This window comes from Metopolophium dirhodum, chromosome 1, assembly GCF_019925205.1.
Source record: "Metopolophium dirhodum isolate CAU chromosome 1, ASM1992520v1, whole genome shotgun sequence".
Classification (NCBI taxonomy): Eukaryota; Metazoa; Arthropoda; class Insecta; order Hemiptera; family Aphididae; genus Metopolophium; species Metopolophium dirhodum.
The window spans coordinates 96,405,860-96,418,470 of NC_083560.1; the positions used below are offsets into that span (position 1 = coordinate 96,405,860).

Sequence of the window (12,611 nt, forward strand, 5' to 3'; positions counted from 1 at the left end):
CGGAACGTGCTCCAGTAGGGGCACTCAGTGAGGGTGTGCTCTGCGGTGTCCTCGTGGCTCAAGCACTGGAGACAGATGGGGCTGGTGGCCCTGGCTCGCCTGTGCAGATAGTATTGAAAACAGCCGTGTCCCGACAGTGCCTGCGACATGTGGTACGTCAGAGGCACTAGCGGGACCGTTCTTCCGAGCCAACGTCCCACCGATGGGATGCACCGTCTGGTCCAGGACGCCTTCCTGGTGGTCTCCCATCTCTGTTGCCATGCCTCGATTGTTCGGGCTCTTTCCTCTCTTCTCACGGACGCTTTGGACGGTCGTAGCGCCCCAAACGGTCGTAGCGCCCCAAACGGTCGTAGCGCCCCAACGGTCGTAGCGCCCCAAGCGGTCGTAGCGCCCCAGACGGTCGTAGCGCCCCAAGAAACCAAGTATATCTCATCAACTTCCACTCAACATTTCGTTTCATCAAACTCTACAAGGTTCATTGATTGTGGACTATTATTTTAAACACAAACATCTGAATGAATCATGTCGTACTTTACTTGTTGAAATTATCATTAATAATTTGATTAAGAGAAATCAGACTATGACTATCAATCTATCCAACGATATAGCTAATGCTATTTTACTGTCATTTCCGCCTGAAATAAAGGTAACAATTTTTTAACTATAACCTAAATTTGATTTTAATATTTTTAATAACTAATGATGAGTACATTTTTAGGATGTATATTTTTTAAGGGATGTATCTTGTAAAGCTCCAAAAGGGAAACTACTCAAAATATTTCAATACAATGAAGAAATTACAGTGTTGGATTAAAATCCACTAGGTAATACAAAGATGAGAATAATAATAAAATTGTTTGTAGATCTGAAGATCAACTTAATTATTCACTTGGTAAGTTATATATGAAGTGTTATAAATTATAATACTTAATATAATAAAAATGAGTATCAAAAAAATATGTATATGATGGATACAAAAATTACTAAATATGACATTTCAAATCCTACTATTATAGGTAACATACAATTTTGAATTTATTATGCTTAATATATATGTATTTGAAATGCAATGTCATGGATGTATCTAATAAGAAATATTAGGAGATGAATTATATTATTAAATCATTGTTTTTTAGAACATTATAGTTTAAAGACCTATCAAATTTTGAAACTAAAAATTTAGCAGTTATGAAAAACAAATTTGTTTTTAAAGAAATCAAGTCTTATGTTTTCTGCAGTTATAATGCTTACCTGAATGAATACCCGTACAAAACATTTCTTTTAAAACAAATTTATTGTTCATAAATGATAAATTTTTAGTTTCAAAATTTGGTAGGTCTGTAAACTATAACGTTCTAAAAAATAATGTTGATCTAATAATATAGGTAATTCATCTGATAATATTTCTTGTTAGGTGGTACCTATCCATGACATTACATTTTAAATACATATAATATTAAGCAAAATAAATTCAAAATTGTAAGTTATATAATGGATTTGAAATGTCATATTTTATTCAGTTATTTTTATATGCATCATAACATATCATACATAGTTTATATATAATATAATATATACATCATAATATAAATGTACTTTTTTTTAGATTCTGAGTGGAGCGAGGAAGCTAGTGGTTTTACAATGGTGTTTATTTTTTTTTTCTATCCTGCATACAAAATTTCTACCAGAAGGAGTGCTTTGATTTCAACATTTAGTACTTTATCTTTTAGCAAGTTGAATCAAGATGGTACTTTAGACAGGTAATTTTTCGATTTTATCAATAGTTATTTAATGCCACGGGAAAAACCATAGAAAAATTACGAAAAACCGCTAAAAATGGGATTTTAATTTCCAACGCTTTGTTTATCACCATAGAAACGAATAAAAAATTATAATATTATAATATTAATTCAACTTACATGATATAATAAATAATAACAATATAAAATATCCAGACTGACAAACCGTCTCCGCTCAGAATCGTTTTTCTTATACAATGATATTTATACCATTGGATTCAAGTTTAATACAATACATTATACAGTGACCCACTTGTAACCTACTGTAAAGCAGAGCGACATCCACTTACCGCTTTTTTTTATACTTATTTATATTATATAAGTTATTATAATTATTGTGATTGGTATTAAATATCTTTTTTATATTATGTTCTACAAAGAAATGGAACCCGAATCTGAAGATTCGTGTGCAAATTTACAAGATTCAGACTTAAGTTGGCCTAAAGTTGAGACAATTTGGAAACCTGCTCATTATCATTAATTAAATATGTTTGTTGAGCGTTTTCTTCTGATAACCTTGTTATGATTTGGTATTATTAAACATAGGAAGTAAGTAAGGATGTAGCAGTTAGTAAACAAATTAGAAATGTAGTATTTATAAAACATTTAGAATTATGAAATGAAATGATTATTGTAAATTAGTGTAAACAGGTACAATCCCGAAACTGCGAGTAAGCACTTTTTATATAGGAGGGATTGTCCTACAGAAGTTTAGATATAAGGAACGTTAAGATTGTAAGACAGGCAGTGGAGAATGGAGATAATGCCATTGACTGTACATGTTCAGAACGCAATAAACTTTATTAATTGAATATTTGAACGTGTGTTTGTTACTTTATTTACTAAATCTATATACAAACTCCACAAGTACGAGGTTACGGTCAACCGACTTGTAACATTGGTGGCAGCGGATCAAAAGAACCATTAATTCAAACGAGGCGCGTTCATTCAATCAGGGTGAGTTAAATTGTTATTGAACCAGTCAAGGTGCATAATTCCAGTCAACTACGGATCATTCCACTCAAGTACAGAGCATTTCATTCAACTACAGAGCATTTTCATTCGACTACAAGGCATTCCAGTCAACTACAGAGCATTCCAGTCAACTACAAAGCATTCCAGTCAATTACAGAGCATTCCCAGGCACGTAGCTAAGGGGGGGCCAGGGTGTGCCTGGCCCACCCTATTATGTGTCCGGCCGTAGGCCGGCCCACCCAAAGTATTCAGAGGGGCCCATTATTATACGGGGGCTTTTAATTTTAATGAAATTTCAAATTTTTAAATTTTTAATATTGTCTAAATATTACACAAATAAAACCAAATATATCGGGTTTTAATTAGAATCTAAAATAAGTTACGTAACTAAATTCAATCCATGTCCATTTCTGGAATAAAATATGTATATTGTATTACATTTAAATTCTGTTGCTACTAAGAATCGGTTATAATTTATTTTTATAAGTCATAATATCGTCAACAATTGATTAGGAAATAATTACTATTTAAAGCCCAACGCTGGTGCCTGGTACCATACTATTATAGTATACTAGCATGTCATGTTATTCTTATCTTATCTAGACAGTAACTGTTGTATACTTTTATGTCTATTTTTAAAATACGTTTGAGTAAGGGTATCGTCATTATGTTGATTCATGGAGAATTATATTATTATTATGGTCGTCAACTCGTCTGTCGAACAGTCGAACACTCACATTCAGCGCACGCGGCACGCCGTACGCACGCCCAGGTATTTACCTTAATATTTTAAAATGGCACCTCTAAGCGGATGTGCCAAACGTAAAATTAAACTAAAAAAAGAAGAGCAAACCAAAAAATTAGCCGGGTCTCTTACACGGTTTGTAAAATCAAAACCAAATAGCTTGGTGGTCTCAGTAGATTTGCCTGCAGCACATACTGATGCTAATATTGGTAAGTAATAACTGAAATAAATAAGATTTGTTTTACACGTTTTATACAATGTTCTATAATTTTATTTTAAATTTTATATTAAATAGGTATATTTAATATACAATTTACCTATATATAGCATGTAGGGTTGGTTATAGACACGAGCAGTTATAGCTTTTGTTATGTTTTTGTTTTTTCCTGGAATATAGTTAATACAAATGAAGATACTAATTTGGAAACCAATAATGCCGAGAATAATGCAATTGAGTACATTGAACGTGAAACTGATTCTGAAACGTCTGAAACGGAAATGAAAATGGATCTTTCTTTTGATTCTAATGGTATTTTGTACATTTTTTTATTAATTCCATTTAACTTAATAATATGTAATCGTTTAGTTTTAACTTTTAAGTTTATAAAGATAATTATTTTTAAATAACAACTCCTCATATAAAAATACAATATCAAAAAACCACTAGGTATATAAGAACTAGTATGATTTAAAAAAAACTAAATATTTTATAGTTACTTAGAGAAGACCTAAAATAGGGTAATAGGTAGTAGGTACTATAATTAAATATTTATATTTAAATATATTAAATAGAATATCATTTTAAATAAATATATTAAACATTTTATGGGTAATTAATTAATTTTTAGAAAAGTAGGTTTTTGTTTAATGATTAAAAATAACCAACATAATAATAATAATAATAATTATTATTATTATTCTATAAATTTAACAATTTTTTTTTTAATATTTGAATATGATCATTGATCAGATAAAGAGTTGGATTTAAAAGAATTAGAGTTTCCAATGGATAAAAGATATTTTCAAAAATAACAGTTAAAAAATTAAAAAAAATTAATTAAAAATATTGTATCAGTTTAAATTGTTTTTTTCTTTTTTTTGCAATGTGATATAACCACTGTATGATTACAACATTACACGTTTTCTTAAAAAAACTATAAAGAAATAAAATATAATTTTGTTCGACCATAACTTATGGTTAGGTTAAAAAAAAATATATATATATTCTAAATATTATTTCACTATAATATTCCCAATTTTAATATTTATTTAATTATAAGAGTATTCAACTGTCAATTCTTTTTCAAATGCAGGTTTTATCAATACGAGCAGTGACGATTTTGACAGTAGTGACGAATCAGAAAAATGTGAGATTGAAAGTAATTCTACAACAAATGAAGTAATATCAGCTCCTAATCCTACTTATAACTCGATTGATAAAGTAATATCTGGACCAGGAGATCTTTCTCAGACATTGGAAAATGGACCAAATCAACCTAAATTGGTATGTTTTCCCAAAACAAAGTATGGTAATCGGATGAGACATTTTTCTCTGAGTTGGTATAAAATATATAATTGGATTGAGTATAGTATCATCAACGACTCTATTTTCTGTTTTCCGTGTCGATTTTTTTTAAAGAATAATAGAGAAAAATCCATTTTTGTGAATGAAGGTTACAATAACTGGAAAAATGCATTGGGTAGTAATAGTGGTTTAAAAAAACACCATATGAGTAATGATCATAAAACTTCCCATGCAATGTGGACATCTTATTTAGATATGAAAAAAGCAGGTAATGTTTCTGTGGCCTCTAATAAATGATGGACATCTGAAACTAGTAAAAGAAAACCGTAACTTCATTAAATCAATAGGAAGGGTTTTGTTGTATACAGCAGTACAAGGCATAGCTCAAAGAGGTGATAATGAAGGAGAAAGCAGCCTCAATCGTGGAAATTTTGTAGAACTTTTGAACCTTATGGAAAATTTTAATGATGAATTTAAATCAAAAAGAAGATCATTACCAAATAACGCCAAGTACACCAGTCCACAGATTCAAAATGAAATGTTGTCAATTTTTAATGATATGATCCAAGCCATAATAAGTGATGAGCTACAAAAGTCTCAATATTTTTCTATTATAGTAGATGAAACAAAAGACATAAGCAAAATAGAGCAGATATCAGTAGTTATAAGATACTTCTTGAATGGTGTAATTTATGAGCGTTTTATGGGCTACCGAGCAGCTGAGTCATTATGTGCTAAATCTCTTCTTGTATATATTAAAGAAATTATTGCCAATAGTAATATTGATATTATGAAATGTGTTTCACAAACTTATGATGGGGCCAGTGTAATGAGTGGACGGTTGAATGGGGTTCAAGCATTGTTTCGTGAAGAAGTACCTCAAGCCATTTATGTGCACTGTTATAACCATAGACTTAATCTCATTATATCCGATGTTTGTAAAAATGTAACAAATGTAAAAATGTTTTTTTGGTATAGTGGAGAATTTATATATATTTGTATCCGGTTCTTCTGTACATGCAAAATTTGTTAAAATTCAAAAAGATATGAAATACAAATCTATTATTGAGCTAAAAAGAGTATGCTTGACCCGATGGACGGCACAGGTATTTGCTTGTGTTTCATTAAAGAAAGTATTGAGCCCTCTTCTGGTTTTATTAAACAATTTAATTAATGAAAAAAGTGATAGAGCAGCTGAGTCAAAAGGATTACTTCATTTGATAGATTTCAACTTCATCTTTAATTTGGTTATGTTCTGTTATATATTAGGACTATTTAAAAATACAAGTGACTATTTACAGAATGTAAATGCAGAAATGGCTGAAAGTTTAACTTTAATTTCATCAATAAAAACTGTTTTTCAAAGTATGAGAGATGATGACTCGGAAATTAATGTCACTTTCAATAAACTTTATATTGAAGCTACTAATATTAGTAAAGAAAACAATATAACAATACCTACTCAAGATTCAAATAAGAACAATAGAACAAAAAAAATCCCAGAAAAGTTTCGGCAGTTTATTCTTACAGAAGAAAGTTCTTTAGAAAAACAGAAATTCATTTCAAAGTCTGATTTGAAACTTAATTTATTTTTAGATTCTCTATTAAACATAAAAATAGAAAAATACTGTTATATTAGAACATAAATTATATTAATTGTATTTAATTTAAAGATTATGTCTATATATTGAATACCTATTTGAATTTTATTATTATTAATTATTATAATTATTAAAAGTATTATTTGTATTTGATTTTTATTTATGTATTTTATCAATTTTTTTTTTTATTACACTTATTAGTGTACACTTATTATTGGCATAATGATAAACTATGGTATTTTTAGGTTATATACTTATATATTTATAGTAATGATATTCTGATAACTACCTTTTTATAATATAAAAAGGTAGAGGGCCCACCCTTACAAGGTACAAGGTAATATATTTAGATAGGGGGCCCATCTAACATTGGCCCACCTAGTGAATATTTTCTGACTACGTGCCTGAGCATTCCAAACAAATGCAGCATTCAACTTTTTCAAGGCAACAGAGAAACAACTTCGATAATGTTAAATTTATTGGTATTGTAAGTTTGTTATTTTTATATATTGTATTGTAAGATTATCTATATTTTTCTATTTATATTTAATTAATGAGCGACGATAGTGGTAGTACTAGTAGCGTAACACAGAGCGATAGTGAAGACAAAACATTTGTCCCAGATAGGTCATTTGATTCAGATGATAGTAGGGCAAGTCAAACGACATTAGGTAGGGATAGCGTTAGTAACCAAGTAGAAAATACAGTGCAGAATCAGAGTACTTTATTAGGACTTCAAAATCCTGACACCGGTAGAAACACATTACATTTGCCAATACAGCGTAGACGGTTAGGAGTACCAGCAGAATTAAGTTCAAACATTGTTAAGGAAGATATTTCTTTTGATAGTAGTACTGAATCATACAGTTTTGTACCAAATTTGAGTCAATCAAGTACTGAATTAGTAAATATGAGTGTAATTACTTCTTTAGAGGCAGCATTTCGAATATTACCAAAGTTTGACAAACAAGACTCTGAAGGCTTACATAATTTCATAAAGTCATCAGAATTTGCTTTTTCATGCATTAGTGAGGAGTTAAAACCCATAATATTAGGGGCAATAGTTGCAAATTTAACAGCAAAAGCAGCTCAGGTTGTCCGATTTAAAAAAATAAATTCATGGGAAGAATTGAAAACACAGTTAAAAAATTGTTTTGAACCACAACATACTTCCACACATTTGATGTTAGAATTGACCACAACTCGTCAGAAATATGATGAAGAAATTAGTACATTTTATAGCCGGTTAGAAAAGCTATTTCATTTGACGTTGAATGTTCAAACCAAAGATAAAACTGCAGCAGTGGCAGAAGTCATAGAGGGAATTTTAAAAACTCAAACATTAAGTATTTTCATTGAAGGACTAAGACAACCTATAAAAATGTTAGTAAAGGCAAGTCGTCCGAGTACAATAGAGGAAGCATTTGCGGTGGCTCAACAGGAGGAAACGTCATACAAATCAGATAAGGAAACACAATCAAAAATGCCGAAGCAAAATACAGCGAAAATTACATGTTTCAACTGTGGCAAAGTAGGTCACATGGCCAAGGTATGTAGGTCAAGATCAAATCATCAATTTATAAAACAGCCACAAGAGAATCAAAAGAACGGGGTTACGAATACTGGGCAAAATTCAAAACCAAACAATTGGTCAGCAAATATTCATCGGCAAACTGCAGAAAGTAATAGTGTGATTAATAACAAGACAATTGTTTGTAAATATTGTAAGAAACTAGGTCATGAAATTGGAGTATGCAGGAAATTAAAATACAACAATGAGAAAAGAGCTAGTCAGGCAAATTCAAGTTCAATGTCAGAACCATCAACTTCGGGAAACGAGACAGGGTCGATTCAGAACGGCGAACGATCGGTCCAGGAAATCAAAGCAACAGCCGTAACATTTCAAGAGCATTTAAATTAAAGGCTGAACTTTTTAAAGATCACATTATATGTCAGGCTACGGAATTCGTTAATCAGGAATCAAGATTTTTACTTGACACAGGGAGCGAAGTAAATATAGTAAAATTATTGTCATTAAAAGATGACGTAAAAGTTAACGAAAGAATTTTATATCGATTAAAAGGGATTAATGAATATTTTGTGAACACAATTGGGTCAGTAAATATAATGATAAATTTTGGAGAAGAAAAAAGACAAGTAAGGTTTCAAGTTGTTAATAATAATTTTCCAATACCTCATGATGGGATTTTAGGTAAGGAGTTTTTAGAGGATAACAAGATAGCAATTGATTATTCAAAAAATGAGATAACGTCAACACTTACTGAAGACAATTTTACAGTGGTAAATCAAGACATTCCGCATGTAGATAATTTCGACATTGCAGTAGTACCACCGAGATCGGAAATGATCATTCCAGTAAAAATTACAGATAATCAAATAAAGGAAAATGATACAGTGATTATATATTCACAAGTATTTGAATTTATAATTTGCATTCTTAAAAAATGTGTGATTGCCCAAGTACTTTTGGGTGTAGGTACTCGTCGCAGTAAGTGCAACTCGGGCACCCTGATATTTGGCAACACCATTTTAAGTCAAATTTAAAATAATTTGTAAATTATCGTGATTTTTACGTATTTTGTCAAAATTTGAACTTACAATGCTTATTAAAAAAAACATGACTCTATACTTAATATTTTTCAACTAACATTGCCAAGGTAATCAATCTATTCATAATTAGGTATTAACTACTCAAAATTCTTAATAATATATTCATGTAATCAAAAATTAAATTAATATTATATTTATTACCATACATTTATATATAATTTATAATTAATCAGATATGAAATTTTCCCAATATTCTTTTGCTGTATCTTGGGAAGAAGAAGTTTCGTCAATGGTTTCCAACTGATTTGGATGTCGAGGATAGTAATTTTGCATCGATTGCAACTCCAACTTTTGCACTGTAGAAAAAATCTCAGTCTTTGCTATATTCTGCAAGTATGGAGGTAGTGATTTCAAAGTATGTGATATCCCAAAGAGGAAACAGTCGATAGGGTTGTCCAAAGTTACGGTGGGTAGTCCACTTTTGCTTGATTTTGTCTCTTTTTCCTTTTTTTCAAGTAAGTACTTCATGAGTGTAGATGCTGCTGTCTCAGGTTGAATATTTTTTTTCCTACTAGGCTTAGCAAATTCCACAGCAGAGGAAGAAGGTTTATCGTTCCTAGAAGAAAGATTATGTTGGGCGAATGACTGGCTGACTGGTTGCTTGGATATTTCTGGAGAAAGTGTATCGTTGCTAGAAGTAGGATTATGTTGGGTGAGTGACTGGCTGACTGGTTGCTTGGATACTTCTGGAGAATTAGGAATATCAGTTGTTTGCAGAGATTCTTGTCCTTCATCATCATTATTAAGTTCTGCATGTTCAGTGTCAGGATGCCTTCCAATGTTTCCCTTTGTTTCGCGTTCTTCCATGTATTCAAGCAAAAACTGTAGCTGGCTTTCAAATCTGTACGGTTTCACTTTTTTAACAGCTTGTCCACTTGTGGTTTTCTTTAACTCAAAGATTTTCTGAAGTTGTCTCGTATGTTATTCCACCTTGCTTTGCAATTACCACCTGTGCAGACAAATCGAGTGAGTATTAAATGTTGTAAAAATATGAATTTCAAACGCTCATAAAAATTTAATTTGACTTTCTTGTAGAGATTTTTTTTTTTTTTTTGATAAAGGTAGACAAACATAGATAATCTTGTATTAAATTTTCAAATTTTGGATTTAAAAAGAAAAATTATTATGAATTCTCAACTTAAAATAATTTGTAAATTATCGTGATTTTTCCGTATTTTCTCAAGATTTGAACTTAAAATGCTTATAAATAAAAACCCTGACTAAGGATTTTTAATATTTTTAATCTGCTTTTGAAAAAATATACTATGAGCCTTCTATTAAATTTTCAAGCTTTTTTAACCAACAAATAAAATTTTATTGATATTTTAGAAAAAAAACTAAAAAAAAATGGAAAATGATAATGTCCCTAAACAGTTCAAAATAAATCAAAATATTTTGAAAATTTTAACGTATATAGAAAATGAAAATATAAACAACCAGTGAAAATTTCATGTATCTACGGTCATTTGTTTTAAAGTTACAACAAAAACCAAATTCAATTTTATGAAAAATTGATTTTGCGTAATAAGTCCCGGTTTTCCTTAACTTTTCTTTTGTTTTTCTTGGCGCTTTTGAAAATTACTGGGAATTTTAAATTTTGACCTCCCAATGCACCAACGATATTCACTTTCCAATCGAAAAAGATACTGAAGTTGAAAATCGAAGCATTATTTCGACTACTTATCGTGTACACAGACACAAAAAAAAAATAAAAGGAAAAATAAAAAAAAAAATATAAAAACACACATCATTGTAAAATCAATACATTCATCGTTCCACTCAGAATCTAAAATTATATAATTATTAGTATGTAACTGTTTTACAAATATATTTTTATTTCAGATATCTGGCGACAGGTGATTCATTTAAAACAATATCATTCAGCTACCGGATTGGTCACTCCACTGTACAGTCAATAGTAACCGAAACATGTAGTGCAATTATTAAAGCTTTGATGAATGATGTGATGCCTGAACCATTAGAAGAAGATTGGAAAAGATACGCACATGAGTTTAGAGATATTTGGAATTTCCCAAATTGTGTAGCATCTGTTGATGGAAAACATTGCTGCATACAGGCTCCACCAAACAGTGGTTCTCAATTCTTCAATTACAAGAAATTTTTTTTAGTTGTGTTGCTAGCCATGTTTGATGCAAATTATAACTTCATTGCAGTAGATATAGGTGCATATGGTCGAAACAGTGATGGAGGTATTTGGGCACATTCATTGGGAAAGCATTTGAATCGGGTAATTTAACGGTACCTGGACCCTCATCACTTCCGGGCACAAACACTGAACTTCCTCATGTAATTGTTGGCGATGAGGCATTTCCATTAAAGACATACATTATGCGCCCTTACCCCGTTCAGGAACTCGACTATTCAAAAAGATTGTTTAATTATCGTCTCAGTCGTGCAAGAAGGGTTTCGGAAAATGGTTTCGGAATCCTATGTCAAAAATTCAGATTGTACAACAGGTGGATACAATCATTACCAGATAATGTAGACAACATAATATTGGCCAGCTGCGTTTTGTATAATTTCATACGAAAATATGAAGCTGCACCTGTCATCAGAGGAGATGCAATTGGTAACGATAACAATCAAGTAATCTCAGCAATAAGAAACCTGTCCCATCGAGGTGGAAATGCTACCAGAGAAGCTTTTCAAATAAGAGATGCATTCAAAGATTATTTTTCTTCAGAAGCTGGATCAGTTCCATGGCAAAATCACATTTTAACAAACTTTTCAAACGTAACAATGCATTGATTACCATACCTAGCCATTTATTATTATTACGATTATAAATAATAATAAATATATAAAATAAATAAATATATATTAAACTATTCTGTTTTTATTTTTTCTATATATAGCTGTGGGACGCTGTTCTGTCGTCGTCGCGTGCTTATCGCACCGACGACCGGGCATATTCTATATTTAATTAATTATAATATTTTATCTATTTGTGTTTAAAAATATACGCGTATACGCGGAATGACCCGACGACGTTCGATTGCTACTTTTATATATTTTATTTTATTTTATACTGCGGCAATTTCTAGTTTTGTTGAAAAAATGTGATAATTTCCAACTTAAATTATTTCACATAATATACTGATACACATGTATTAAACTAATAGTTAATATAAACGTTGAATACTAATAATAATAATAATAATAACAAATAACAAATACTCACCATCAGTCTTCATTTCCTTGCCAATTTCCTGCCATATTCTTCCCTTTAAATCGGAATTTAAATACTTCGGGTCCTTCAAATCATAAAGGACCTGTCTGTTCCGCACCAACTCAATCAAAAGTTCGTCGTTCAT

At 30.8% G+C, this 12,611-nt stretch overlaps 1 pseudogene; it reads right to left on the reverse strand.

Annotated features, from left to right (window-relative positions):
• Positions 1–9,441: 9,441 nt before the first annotated feature.
• On the reverse strand, positions 9,442–12,611 carry LOC132947277 (transcription factor Adf-1-like; annotated as a pseudogene).